Raw genomic sequence first — 15,151 nt, forward strand, 5'->3', positions numbered from 1 at the left:
ACTCCAGAGCAATTATACAGCATCTTTCCGCTAATTCTAGAAACTTATCGATCCACGTTCACCTTCATGTTGCTCGTCGCTTCTTGGAGGGCGCTTTCATGAACTCCGTTTGCTGCTTGACACTCTCGTTGCAATTTGTGTGTGAGTCTGTGCTTGCTTTTTTTTTGCTGTCATGCTCCCTCGTTGCATCATAGGACAGTTTAAGACTGCCGCCTGACCATCAAAGCCAGTACGCCAGATTGAGCAGGCCAGAGGCCGTCCGTCGGGCGGGCGGGGGCTGGCTTTTGACGCGCGCAATTTAATCGCGTCGGTCACACCAACGACTCCACGCTCGGGGCAGTACGGGGGCTTTGAATCACTTCTTAATAGTGGATTATTATTACGTGTAGGTATCTTTTTTCAAACCCCCTGTGACAGGTTCATATGGCAGCGAACAGTACTATATTGTGAGTGGTGGTAGCTGGACGGCAAGAATGAATGAATTATCATTTTATTATGACCGGCGGTTGTGAAGGCGGTTCGATATTTTTGTAACAGCTGACTAGCTTTTATCGTGATTTTAAGATGAGTTTTTCCGACAAAAAATGCTGCCAAAAAGAAATACTAGCCTCGCTTTCATTAAGCCTTCAATTATTGCGATTTTGGAACTAAGAAACTCGCCCGGTTCAGTTAAAAAAAAAAAACTGCAACAGAGAGATACAGTTGGCAGTTCCGATTGCCTGCGCTTGTTGCAGTTTTGCTTCATGTCCACGATCATTTGCCATTGAATTTCGATTGCTCTATTCGGGCTTCCTTTTTTACCATAATCCCCAATCCCTCCCCCCAATGAAGTAGTTTTGTTACGATGATAAATCGCTAGATAGAAAGCACCAATTTACGATGATTAATGAAAGCGTGTGGTGTAGTAGGTAGTACAAAAATAAGCAGTAAAGAGGCCGGCTCGCCGCACGCCTGCCTTTTGGTGTACAGTGAAAAGTCGGCGCAAGCGCGCGTACAAACCCGCATCATCTCGTTCGGCTAATTCAAATCGGCCGTAAAAAAAGAAATGTTCAGTGATTAGAAGATTAATGTTTTGTGATATAAAAGGGAAAGAAAACTGTACGCTGGTTGCCACAAGGAAATGGGTAAATTTTCTATTTCACGCAACTTGAGCGAACCACAAAGCTAGTTGCTGTTGTAGCTGTAACCGAGAAAATCAAATACAAGCTATAAATTAATTTCTTGCGAAGCTTAAACTGACTCAAAATCAGTTTTAAATGTTGTTAAGCAGTGTTTGAGGCTATCCTCAGGTTGTCTTCTTGTGTTGGAGAAATTTTTATCAGGTGGTATCCAGTGTTCAGGCTTATGCACCACTATCTCCTAAAATTGGAGATTGGACAAACGTCCGATGTGATGTCCCTGTTGTGTCTGGCCTGATGGGGTCTAATCAACCGATCTTAACTCGATTGTTTGAAATAGAGAAGACGCTTCACACGCGTATCACACCAAGAATCGTGCGGATGGAATCGGTTTTCCGGTCGATGCTTTCGTTTCTGTTCTATGCCTTTCGTCTGCGGTCTCTGTCTAGTTGACACGATAGCGTAGCAGTAGCGTGCGTGTAGCAAGGCACATAAATCTTCCAGTTAGGGTCGGCGCGTTTCATTCTTTCCTTTTTGGGGGCTTATTCGACACAGCTTATCCTCCTTAGCGTCACCTGCGTACGCCAGGTGAAATGGTCTAATTGGAGTAGTATGTCAACGGTGAGGCGGGGGGTCTCTTTCCGATGTGGGTCAGGTTTGTTTACACAATTATTTCTTGAGCCCTTCGGCAGGGAAAGATTTGCTTGCTGCGAGAGAAGAGTGAGTAACTGAGCAGAACGCTTTATAGCGGGGGAACAGGAATGGTTAGACGTGTGGTATCTTAACGATGCACCTTCGAGGGTGGTCAAACCCTCCCGGAGTGGGGCTGGACATATGTTGACGGGATAGTAAAGAAATGCAGTTCGGAGTTTTTTCTTTATCCGTCCACTGTAAACAGTACACACAAGACACTGGAGTTATGGTCACACTAAAAACGAAGCCTTCTTACCCATCGCCGGACATGTTTCCTCGTTTGGGCGTCTTTCCTCCTTTTTTTGTGTCATATGCACATCCAAAAACTTTCACCGAACTATGGTGCCATATCAACGGACCCCCTCCCCATCGTCGTACAGATATCACGTGGCCGGCCGGTCAGGTCAGTCACTATCACTCGAACGGCGGTGAAAGAGGAGGCCACCATCAAGACCACGACTCTTGAAGAGAAAAAGCCACATGCACATGTCGCAAGGCGTGGTCGTAAAAGTGAGCCTGAGATCTCCGAGGCCTTCTACGGATGATTTCTTCGTCGTCGTGGCCGTCGGTTTGAGGGACGTATCGTTTCTGCTTTAATGTTTGTTTTTATTAACGTACGGAAGAGAGTTTCACCAGTGTGTTTTATAGGGTTGATTCGTTGGAGTTGCTCGTCTGGACGAAGTCTTCACTGCGTAAGTTTGTGCTTGGAGATATTCTCAGGAAGTTAGAGACTGGCAAAGCGCACACATTTGTTTTAACTATTAACTCTTATTTGCACCAAGTTTGATAAGATTCCAAAAAGTTGCATCTACTGGTACTACGTTCTTATTCCCTGCAAAACAATACACCAACGTCAACGGTAGTTCCGATGAAAAAAGAGAAGGCGGCTAGAGACTCCATTTCAATTACGTTGTATCGCCCTGCTTAGACATCTATCGATGGGATTATGTCACTCGAACAAGATACTCCTTTGTGAGGGTTCAATAGAAACAACAACAACAAAAAGTTAATTAAGCCCTACATTAACGATTGCGAAACTGCTTGTAACATGATTCCCTATCAGAAACATGATCTAGCTCAACGAAGAGACCTAGCAAAGACTCCAAATATCTCATTTTTGAATCGGAGCACACAGAGTGAGCTTTAAAAAGGGGAGCTATGTAATATACATCGATCGCAGAATATCGCTCACATCCCTGCAATTCGGTTGCAAATTTTAAAAATGGAAGATGATTTAATCCACTAGCACAAATTTGGAATCCATGGAGTCACCTTAAAATAGACACTTCAAGCTCGCCTACATCGTCTGTTCGTTGTGGCTCGACGCTTTTGGTCGTTGTTGTTGTCCGAATGCACATCACCCGAACCGGTGGCCAGAAGTTTGCCGCCTTTCTGTCGTCAATCATTTGCATGAAGGAAGAGAAGAATAATGACCGGTCTACTAACACGGGAGAGAGGTGGACCTACGCATCGCGTGGTTCGTGTAGCGAACACGTGCAATAAAACCGAGCCGTTGCATAATGGTCGTTTTTGAACGTGACGTTGCGCAAAAGGTTACTCCCGGGAAAGATTAATACCTTTACCAAAAGGGTACAATTTTGGAAGTCTCATTGAAAGGAGGTAGAGAATTTAAAATATTCGTTTGAAGTTTAAAATTGATGTATCTGAAGTTGTATAAATTCTTGGAACGGAACGTCGTTCGAGAGGAAAGAAAAACAGATTTATGACATTACTACAGGAGGGAAATGAAAGATCTCGTAGATTGGTAAAGCTGTGAAAAATTAATCTGCATCCGACGACCCGTGAAAAAAATGGTTTTATAGCTGGTGTACCATAAAACCGTATATTATCGATTAACGTGATCACCTTTCGCGAGAAATGGAAGAGATAACTGTTGCCCATGTTGTAGACTGACCGGCACAAAGCTAATCTGTGCTTTCCAGAGCTTTGCTAGAGGTCGTACATTTTTTGGACATCGGGGCAGGAAGACCTCGCGCCGTACAAACGTGTGAATTAGCTGGAAGGCATCGCACGATGTAGTTTAGGTGCAATTTGGTCGGATTGTAAATATTGGAACAAGAAATACGCTCCAGCTAACGACACTCGATCACACCACCCAAAGCAACCGTGTAGGGAAGGGGCATACGGATACGGATGGGGAGAGTTTATTGGACACGAGGCCGGGAAATTAATTAGGCACTGCAGTTAGCCCATTCCTCTTCTTGTTTGTGCGTGGCGGATACATGCGAGAGGTGAAGAGTTTATTGGGATAAAGCACAGATAAGCTGTTGACGTCCGCAAGCAAGCATTGGTTTCTCGTATACCCCTGTATGCTGTATGTTTAAACTTCATCTCGATACGTTTTCCCGTATGCAGCCGGCCCTACCCTCCCATTCGGTCAAGGCTCGAATGGTAAATGTATCGAATTGACAAACATACACACGCCCTTCCCGAGTGGGCTAACCCGAGACCCGAGAGAGCAGTGAAATCGGGAGCTTTCATCTTTACGCTTCGGTCCAATCTTTTCCTCGGGATCTTCGCGATCTTCTTCCGGTCAGCGACCCAACGGGGAAGGCATATGTACGGCGATCGTCTGGAAGACTGTGAGACTTCCAGTGTGCCGAGTTCGTATCAATTAAAAAGAAATTAAAATGTTAATTAAGTTTTCACCCCGGTTGCTGGCAAATTTCGGAATGAATAAGAAAAAGGTGTGTGTGTGCGCATCTGTGCAAATGATAAAATTCCGGGTAAGGAAGGAAGCTGTAAAAGAATTTGAGAAATTATAAAATAAAGGCTACAAAAAAGAGCTTTATCAAAATCCCCAAAAAAGTGAAAGGGGTGTTCATCTTCTTCGGATGAAAGTGATCAGGAAGTGGAACTTTCGATTTCATAATTATGGGGTGCTGTGGGGATTGATTTTTCTTCCCACCTATCTTGAGATGAATTCATTCTCTGCGGTGATCGGAAATATCACACTGTGTGCGAGATGATCATAAGTTCGACGCTTACTTGGCCGTGCTCGGACCGGGTCGGGTCGGGATGTTATGTCTCCGTCAGGGGAAGCGTCTAATATAGACATCTCTCTATTGTGCTATCGTGAAAGTGTGTAGCTCTTTATCGCGAGCGTAATTTCCTTGGCTCTTAATTTGTGCCCTGGACGTGTTCCAGAGGCGCCAGGTCAAGTCGACGGCAAGGCTCAAACTTCGACAATTGGAGAAACACCTTGGAAGGTTGCCCCAGCGTTTGCTTCCGCCCAATGGTGTACATCACTTAGCAGCGAAGTATCATTTCGCCGGCTGAAGAGCTGCAAAAGTGCCGAAAGGTTCTGGTCAACAAGGCGAGAAGTTGAGATTATTCGAAATAGCGATGCTGTTTTCTACTCCCTGTGCTCCATGTACTCTTGGGAGCCCTCAAACCCACCTCCCCTCGTTGTCAGCACAGTAGTATCGAACTGATCGCTTTGTTGATATATTGGCTGGAAGTAATTAGTGACCCAGGCCCGCCACACCGTTAACTTGAAGTGCTCTCGAGGGCAAGGGGAAGTGCAAACAATTTACACCAAATTAGCGTTCGTCACTGCCTTCTTTGTCCCTGGGCACAGTTCTTGCCCAGATGGCCTCCCGGTCGGTTCGAGACAATTACTCAGAGACCGACCGTGGTGCTTGCCGGGGCAAATGGGAAGCTGCGAATTGAGAACTCATTTCGTACGAATCGCTCTAGGAAAAGTGGTCGCCTTGATACTTTTTCGAGACCAGATGGAACGATTTTTAGCTTTTGGAGCGCAACCTTTCTGTGTGGGGAACCTTGTTACGGTGCCATCTGTGTAATTACCACAAATAGAAGCGATGAGTGAAGCGCAATCAGATCGATTCTCCTCTTGATCTTGATCTTTGGCTGTCGTACGGTTAATTGTAGCCGAATGGCAATGTTGAGTGTTCAATTCTGCTAATAGACGCGTATTATTACAACTTTTGTTGCAGGTTTAAATTAAAAAAACATATGTTGAAATATATCTGCTAATAATTAGAGTTGATATTTTTGTTTATATTATTAAGTTAATCTTATGATCTTTTTTATTATGAATTCAATGCGGGATTCTCTCGAGGTCAACACTTGGCACTTCGCCTAACGACCACTTAGGGTATGCCTGTCATTTCTGGCTTTAAGATTAGAGATAATTGGTTCTCACTATGGAGGAACGGCCCAGATGGGATTTGAACCCCGGTCCTGTCGTGTGAAGACCGGTCCAGCTGTCGCATTTAACACTCAATCATCAATATCAGTATAATCCTGGGACCAACATTTCTTGAGGTATTGAAGAATCGTTTAGCTCCAGGGACGATAACACATTCACTGTTTCATACCTGCTTAACATTCTCCACATGAATTGTTACGTATTTGCGATTCAATTTCACTTACGCATGATCTACTTTTACCGAGTGGACGGCCAGGAAATTGTTTCTTTTTTTAATGTAAATAGTATTCCACCGTGTGTATCGTTCGATGCGAACCAATTCGTCGCCACCATTCAATGCAGTCGATCGTGCGTGACAGAACACTTACACGAGCTGGAATGAATTTTAAACTAATTATTTGTTTTCTCTCTCTCTCTCTCTCTCTTCATCTTTTTATCGTTTCAGAAGAGGTACGTAGTTGGATGTGCTACAAACCAACCGTAGGCAGTCCAGCGTTGCACCAATTGTTGAAATAATTTCCGGTGCGGTGGTCTGTGCGAGGATTACCCGAGGGGCGCGAGACCTCTGTGCGCTGTGTAAATCTGTCCAGAAAGGAAAAGGTTCGCAGTGATAGTGTCACGCAATGGGCTGGCGTGTGTTTTCATGAGCCTGTTTCAAATGTAGCCAATTCTTGACCAACGGGGCAACCAAACACATTGTTGCCTTCGTTGTTGCGCCTTAATGACGGGGACCGACAGCGACTCGTTTTACCAACCGACCGAACGAAGAAGGAAACGGTCAATTGCATTCATTTTGGATAATTTTAGCTTGATTGGTTTTGTTTCATGCTATCACGATAATAATGGACAAACGGGCATCTATCGAAAGAAGAGGGAAGGAGTCGCCAATCGGAACATGAAATGGGGACGCTCTGTGCTGGCAAGACGCCTTCGTAGAGCGATGTTACTTGTTAGTTCGCGCTGCAGATGTAAATAGCTTTCTATATAGGTTACTGTTACTGCACCAATTCCACTCGACTGTGTGCTGGCACACACCGCAGGGTAATCAATTGTGTATCCGTGAAGTTCAAATAGAAAAAAAGGAAATTGAGTGCCTGGAACGATTCGAAACGCGCGAAAGTAAAGCTGCTTTCCTGGGGAGGAACTAAAAACCTGCCGGGGCCGCCAAAACTCCAAGAATAGTCCCCTATGATTAAGTTTGGGCGGTGAGGATCAATCGGCTAAAAGTGTCATTCGTTTTTCTGTCACAGATCGTTACAAATTCGACACGTACGTATTCGTTCGGAAAAGAGGTTGCTGTTCTCCGTTTTTATCACACCGCTGAGCATGCCATTCAGATCTCGAGCATCTTTCGTTGGCAGTTGAAAATCGTCTCGCCGGCGGGCGTTTGATTCCAGTTCCAGGCAGCATGATGGGCGCCGTTCCGTACGAAGAAATCAATTGGAACATGGAACAAATTGCTGCCGTGCATATCGGTGACCGAGCAGCAACAACAGGAAGTGATTTTCAATTTCGTACGCCCGGAGGACGTCGCTGTGTGTTTGGTTTGGTCGCAAACGATACTCGAAACCACCCTCGGTAGTGGTTTTTCTTACATCGCGGTGGTTTTTTTTTGTTGTAGCTAACAGAGCGGTTGGTTGCTCAACGCTCAACAAGCAAGGCTTCAGAGAACGAAAAAGACTGCTAACTAGTTCGCAACGAGCCGTACGGGGTGTACCTACCACACGCCTGGAAGCATAAAGGAAGTAATCTGAATCCATTCTCAACTTCAAAGTGCTGTGACGATCAAAGCCGAAAGCATAAGCTTTTGTTAGAGTAACTCCCCTGTGCCGCTATAACTTTCACGACCACTTTGTGTGGGAGCTTGGCAGTGCGTTGGGTGCTTGGGTTTTAGAATGGAAAGATTTTACTAAAATAGAATTGTCAACTATTGTAGTGCGCGACGTTTTGAAAAGGCTGCCTAGAAACAACAGCCCGGTAGAACGCGAGAACGAGAGCCCGTAAAGCCTTTCGTAACGAGCATCGTAACCTCTTGTACGACAGGATCATTACGAGTGGCGTCAGGAGAAACTGGCCCACCCGGACTTACACACAGAGTTTCGCATTAGGATTGTTATGGGCAGTGTGGTTCTACATGTCCCGGGCTTCCACTCGAACTTCGAAGTTGGTTAAGTGAACACGACAAACTTTGGTAGCGCACTACGGCACCGTAACAACTCGCCCCGTAGGGTCGGGTTCTCGTGCGGATGGAAACGATGTTAGCATCCGGCATTAAAACGTTCCGCTTACATCATCGCGTACGAAGCGTTTGGAAGCGCTTGGGGTGGGGGGTGGGAATCCGTGTTGCTGTTGCTTGTTCCTTCATAGATTATTCAAACAAGGGAAGAACTGTGGCGGGCATCCTTGCCGCTCCCGCTGTATACGCGTCCCGGCTGTAACACTTTTATCCAATTATGTTTAATTTTTGTATTCACTTATCAGACCCGAACCGGTGTTGGCGGCGACACGGGCCCAGTTTGGACGACCAACCCTGGGAAAGCAGCACCAGTCCGGCGAAAACTATTGACCATCAGCACCGCGAGTTTATGATGTGAGATCTCTGTTGGCACATTTTTGGATGGGTGGCGTCAAAGCGTCTTGAGAACATCTGAGAACATCTGATTTAGACAATGTTATTGGGAGGAAAGCTTCGATGCATTTCATGCAGATCCTAAATACGTAAGATATAGGGCGATACAGTAGAAGCTACAAATTGGATTAACACTAGTGAGTTGTGTGTGAGCTCACAAGACGTTACTAGCTAGATCTCCCGAGCACATACTTCGCCGGTCCAGGTGCTCAATTAGATTGCCGCACACTCTCACAGACATGGTGCAACATGAAATTAGAAGAGTGTTGAGTGAACAACAACCACCACCAGACACATATGTAACCGCGTCGTCGCGCGTTATGCTCTCTAATAATCGCTCATTTCTTTTCACCGGAGGCCGGTCCGGACCGGCGTTTCGGCCCAAACGTTTGGGTTTCGTCATGGCATTTTGTTCTCGTTTTCGCTTTCAGCTCGTTATGAGCTTTTCTTTCCCGACGATTGGGAAAGATGCGGGGAAGGGATGATCCAGTTTGAAGTCTCCATTTTGGCGTGTCTTGGTAAGAAGCCTACCATCGATGAGCGAGACGAGCGATCGAGATGTAATCACATCGCACGCGCACACAACACACCGTGCCTTCGATTTTTAATGACCATAAAACGTGTGCCCGGGGTGGTTTTGGGGTGGATGTTTTGCCTTCTGTCTTTTATTGATGATTGGTGGTTAGGATTTTGCTGCTGCTGCGCGGTGGGTCTAACCTCACAATTACAATTACCGGCCACGATCGCGCTGAGATGTGGAGGCATCGAGTGAGTTAGCGGCTAAGTCCGCCATCCGACAAAGCCTATGCGGAGAGAAAGCGATTAACGGATTACAGTTATTGCGGTGAAATTAATTTATTTCGTTACGGCCATCCGATCTGCGTTTTTGGGGTCGCCAAGAAATGGTGTGGTGTGGGTAACCATAATTTATGTTGCTTTGTGAAAATCACATCAAGTATTGATCTTTTCATTTGGTTAATTGTCATCATTATGTATGTTTGTGTGTTGTGATGGTTTGCTGAATGAACGAATCAATTCCTTTTGTATTGCGAAAGAAGATTAATATTGTTGCCTTTTTGTGTTCTCCAAAGCTAGAAAATAGGTATTTCCAGCTGGATACAGATTTCTTAAGCGTGAAATTTAAAACCGATCCCGATTGCCTACTTCTCTACGTAGTTCAACGTGCATGAGTCACCCGTGAGATTAATCACGTTCATTTGAGCGAGACAGCGAGACTCGTGGGGCAACAACACACCCACACGCGATCTCGACCGGCGATGGCAGCTAACGACTGAATGACAACCACCGACAGACACGGGACAAGATCATCCCTTATGGGTGTTCCCTGCTTCATCCCATACGCCCGATCAACGCAGACGTGATAGGGGGGCTCGCTATGTTTCCGTTTTGTCATTCTTCCTTACGCGGGAATCTCATCTTTGTTCTATCGGACACACAGCAGTGATCCAACCGTTGCATTATTGTTGTACGGAACTTCAGAAGCTTTGTCTGGTCCTCTCGAGCTGGTGTGTGGACATGTGGAATCTTCCGTTTATGAGTCCGGAAGAACGCTCAGTTGTGTGTCAGATGCTTTGGATTTTGCAAACATTCACATTCCATAGCCCGTCCGTCCGTCGTGCTCTGGGTGGGAGAATCATTGAACCTTTTCTTGCAAACCTGTTTTTACGTCTCGCGGCTTTGGAGTGGTGGTGTGAGACTCGATCGATGGGGAAGTCCGCCTTCTTCTGCCAAAGTTAGTCATCTTGCGAGTAAAGTGCAATGAACATGACGGCACCACCAGTCAGTCGCCCGCTATTAACGGCCGTAGGGGTAATGTTCATCCTTAGGCAGAAAATGCAATTCGACTGTCCGTTCCGGCTGCTTTGATCTAGCAGCGTAACCAGGACTACGAACTCAGCGGCCCATAGTGTGGTTGGTCAATGGTCTTGTACCCTAAAATTAAGTGTCTACCGGTACCAAACTCGGCTGACGTGGCCCTGACTTTCGGGCAGGTTTTCTTTCGGTTTGGCAAAAATTCTCATACCGGAGACCTCATCATCGTCACCTTCTTCCGTTGTTGGTGGGTCATCCAGTGTGTGGGATGTTCTCTCCCATCTGCGGTTAGCTTCGAGCACACTTGAAACAAGATTCCCCATTTGGCACGCCTCTGTGTGCGCGCTCTATTGTATGCGGGTGTGGAAACACACTTGGGTGGTGCTGCTGTTTCCGTACTAGATCATCAAACTTAACCAATTTAAACTTTCCAATTAGGCGAGCGCGGAATAGGGCAAGAGCGGGTGACTAGCATTCGCAATGACCCGGTCGAGAAGGATCTATGGTCGAAATTTGCCAATACATCAACCCAGGACCAGGAATTGTACGACAACCGTTTATATTTTTGCCGTGAATTGCGGTGCGATTGGCATCACCAGGTGGACGAATGACCGAAAAGCGTAAGGTCTTCGACCGTTCTCCCACCGTGCTCAGGCTGGCCTTCACGAGGGCGTGGATTACGCCAGCAGAAATTAGTGCAAATGTGGTGTGTGGCATATGGTGTCAGGTGCGCGATTTTCACGATCATGCGATGGTGCAGTGGCCTGAGAAGAGTCGCTCGGGCTCTGGGGTAGGTGAATGTTATTGCCTAGCGTACCGGAACACACCTTGGTCTAGCCGAAAGAGGGTGTCTAGGGTTGAAAGCACGAGGTGGCCGGGGACTGGACAGGTGTGCACTACGATAGTGCTCTTAGGTCATTATTGCGATGTGATATTTGAATCACACAAACACACGTGAGCGTCATCTACACGATGAAGTTCGTCGTCCCACACACGCGAATGCATAAATCATAAACACATTGCGTTTTTGGTGTCGCGCCGAGGTGCCAGTTTAGGCGCAATGCATACAAGCGTCCCGGAACAAGCCAATATCTAATAAAGGATTTAATGGAGTTTGGAGAATATATACGTCACATGCGATTTGAGGGCTAGTTGTAGTTTCGTTCGTTCGTTTTCGGTTGGCACGTGCACAGGGTATCCCTAATTCACGTCGTTTCGTGCATCAATATTTAGGCATGCATGCACACGATTAGATGAGAGATTTAGCCAGGGTTTAGCAATCAAAAGCGACAATTGTGTTGTTCATGTGGACAGAATTGTTAGAATGATTTGAGGGACGTTGTGTGCCTGGCAACCCCTGTATTGGTACACAGTATCCCTATTGGATGAAGTCTCAAAGTTGTAGGCATTGTGTGGGATGGATGAAGGCATTTTGGAGAGTTTACTTTTCAGCTAAAACAGTTTTAAAATAACCCCACTGATCATAGTGTCCACAATCGTCTTATGTAGATTTCGAGATCAATTGAATATTAATACCGGGGTGTTTAGCATTTGTGAAATCTGATTGTTTTAGGACGTTTGAAATATTCATGACGAGACCCTTTCATACCTCTCGTAGTGACGTTGTCGATCGCTAGAAGCAGACCGGAAACAGCACTTTCAACATGAAAATGATATTGAATAGCATTAAAAAGAATCGTGAAACCAACCCCACCCGGGTACAGTCATCAGCATGCTCATTGCAGTTTTGTTCGTCAATACACCGCTAAACTTTCGCAACGCATGGCAAACCACCAATAGAAACACGATTTCGATTGCATCCGTTGGTGTGTCGTCGCGTGCTGGCACAGTAGTTCGAGAAGGCTTCATCGATGGATTATAAATTCTCTATCCAAACGGAGTGTGATGGTGGCAGATGGTAAGTTTGCTCCGCTCCCTTGGCATCATACACCCTTACACCAGTGGACTGTTTTAAAAAGGCTCGTTTCTCGTTGTAGGTATGAAAGATGGTGTTTGTAATCATAAATTTGTAATTCACGCCTTTGCAGGCGGATCAGATCGGTCTCGTGTGCTGGTAATGGTGTTTTGCGGACCAAACCCCCCTCCCACCGAAACGTTTCGTGGGGGTTGAAGGCAGTCCTCGAACGGTGTCTAATGTCACGTTGGCTGCTAGCGCTGCTATTGCACCGCTAGTGTACGGTGAAGAATCCGTTGTGTTTGATCAGCCAATTGGCCTGAGCGCGACACTTTAGCCGGCTCGTGTGCAATGACCTAGATTTGCGGATGTGTGGTTTTTAAAAGCCTAACGACTTAACGAAGGCGCTACCGAACGAACCACTGACGGGACGATATGGATGCGGTGACAGGACCCCTCTTTAACGAACACTCCGGGTCGGGTGTTTAATTCCAATCGGTTTACGCGAAGCCACTGTTTGGAAGCATCGTAAAATCCCGGCGGTGGCGATCTCAGTTGCGGACACAAACGAGGATGACTTCCGATGAGTCCATGCGTTCGTTGGGCTTGGTATCATATAACAAGATAGCGGCCGTAGTCGGCTTGTAGCTCACTCGCTAGTCAGACAACCTTGCTGGATATTGGCCATGCGTAAGCTATCGGAGGATGTGGTAGTGCATGGGAAGGAAGTTATGAGTGCATTGTCGGTCTGGGGAGCAGTAGGCCTGTTGCATGATTGATTTATCTGTACATGCGGCTGCGGCAAGCTTACGCATCGTTCGAGTGCAAATTGCAGTGCCCTAGGTGACAGGAAAAGGCTAATGGGGAAGAGAGAGGGAGAGAGCTGTCTGTATGTGTTGGAGTAAATTGCATTGAACCTAATACCTCAGTCCCGGAGGAAACACTGTTACATGAAGGTGGTGTTCACGCCTCCCAGATATTGAACGACACGGTGTGAAGCCCTCGTTCTCTGGGCAAGAGCATAGTCTCGAGGGACCCGGACCCTTCCTTTACCAAACTAAATGATGGATGGGATGCGAAAGGTTAGCAACGAATGACACTGTAGACACTAACCATTATACTATTTTCTGATTGATCAGAGCGTTCGGACACTGATTCGATTCGAAACAATGGGCCAAGCAAATTGATTTTTGTCTAATGTAAAATAGAGTGTCCGTGTGCCGCGCATGGTGAGGCATGACGATGATAATGATACAGTTGATCGATTTTACTCCAGAAGCAGAAAGTGCATCATTACATCTCGATATCGCGCTACCATTAGAGCGGCTGTCACCCGGAGGGCAACATTGCGGTTTCTGTGGTTTGCAAGCCTGTTTTTTTTTTGCTGAGCTCTCTCGCGTCTCTCTAGCTAAGTTGACGCCATTATATCTAACGCGAGTACTGTGCGTAGTAGAGCACGGCGAATAGCGAAGCGGTAGTAATTTGAAACTAATTTGTTTTGGTTTAGGTTAGTACTATCATTATCGCTAGGTAACACTCGCACGCTAGACTGGAAGATATATTCCTCGGGGAGGTTTTTTAAGATGCCAATGGAGTAGAGAGTGGTAGTCGTGTTTGATGTGTTAATAATACGTTAGCGATATAAGATACTGGTGCTGGATTGGACGTGTTTAAGATGCAGCGAATAGGCAGATTCTTTAATGTAAAGACCTCAGCTAGAAATCTACAGCAAATAATATTCCCCTATTGAGACTCTCATGAGAGAAGACGCTTAACGAGAAATGCCTGAGGCAAAGAATTCTGGGAAGGTGTGTATCCAACAGTCTGCATCTTACTGCTGCTCCTATGTCTCTTCTTCATCCGACTGCATATGAAGCTGTACAGCCCTCCGTTGCGATTATTATGCACACTGCACATGAAATGGATGGATCTGCTTGCTGCATTTATGGTGGCTTAGCCGACATTCGACGGAACCAGGCAAGCTCCCGCTTGTCCAATGAATCATCGAAGTGTGACTGACATTGCTCGAGGCTCAGAAAAGTTGTGTTGTGCACTGAAGCCCATAAAACACCACCCGGAGTTATGCCGCCCAGGTGAGATGCAACGTTGCGATAGAACCGACAGCTTTCCGGGTTCGAGAGATCGAACACAGACGGGCGAAGAAAAACGTGAAGGACGAAGAAAGATGGTCAATTATTTTTGTTCACCCTAATGAGAAGTGTGCAGCGATGACTATGTGTACGAGTGTTTGCTTCGTACTTGCAGTAGCGTGTACCTGGTCGAGATGCTAGGCGAGTTTCGCTGGAAGATTAACGGCCTGCTACAGCCGATTAAGATGGGGGCCCTGATTGTGATCCACATTTTTGCACGATCACCAGGTCCAGACATGGGCACCTTCTAGCTGAACTTCGGCATCCAATGAGTCAGATGGAAAAGATATGCTCTTCAGCTGTGGCATTTTTGAAATGATTCCAATGGCTGTCTGATGAGCAGTGAAAGATTTAGAACTCATGGAAAGGATTTTAATTGGATGGTATGTTGTTCGCTTGTGTGTGGTTTTGTCACTAATCGAGAAATCGAACAAGAAAACGTAGTTAATTTGATTGTACATTGCGTGCATGTGTTAAGAAGAGTATGCATATCCTGTGTATGCCTTCGCAAGTAACGCACCTTCCCGTTCGCTGGTGGGAGAGTTCATTAAGCGTATATTCAGAACCCGTCCGAACTTCCTAACCACTAGAGTAAACTGGTCCAAAGCAAGTTCTCGT

At 46.1% G+C, this 15,151-nt stretch overlaps 1 protein-coding gene across 8 annotated transcripts in view; it reads left to right on the top strand.

Annotated features, from left to right (window-relative positions):
- Positions 1-15,151, top strand: part of LOC118503602 (dnaJ homolog subfamily B member 6) — a 64,465-nt gene that overhangs the window by 17,125 nt on the left and 32,189 nt on the right. For 5 of the 8 annotated variants that reach the window (XM_036037067.1, XM_036037073.1, XM_036037078.1 and 2 more), the window contains one exon: positions 6,452-6,456. The exons of 2 other annotated variants lie outside the window; for them this stretch is intronic. The gene's annotated coding sequence lies outside the window, so the exon portion shown is untranslated. Of the gene's footprint in view, positions 1-6,451; positions 6,457-12,367; positions 12,387-15,151 lie in introns of those variants that run through there. One more of the 8 variants, XM_036037074.1, reaches the window with a different exon arrangement.

The sequence above is a fragment of the Anopheles stephensi genome, chromosome 2, assembly GCF_013141755.1.
Source record: "Anopheles stephensi strain Indian chromosome 2, UCI_ANSTEP_V1.0, whole genome shotgun sequence".
Lineage (NCBI taxonomy): Eukaryota > Metazoa > Arthropoda > Insecta > Diptera > Culicidae > Anopheles > Anopheles stephensi.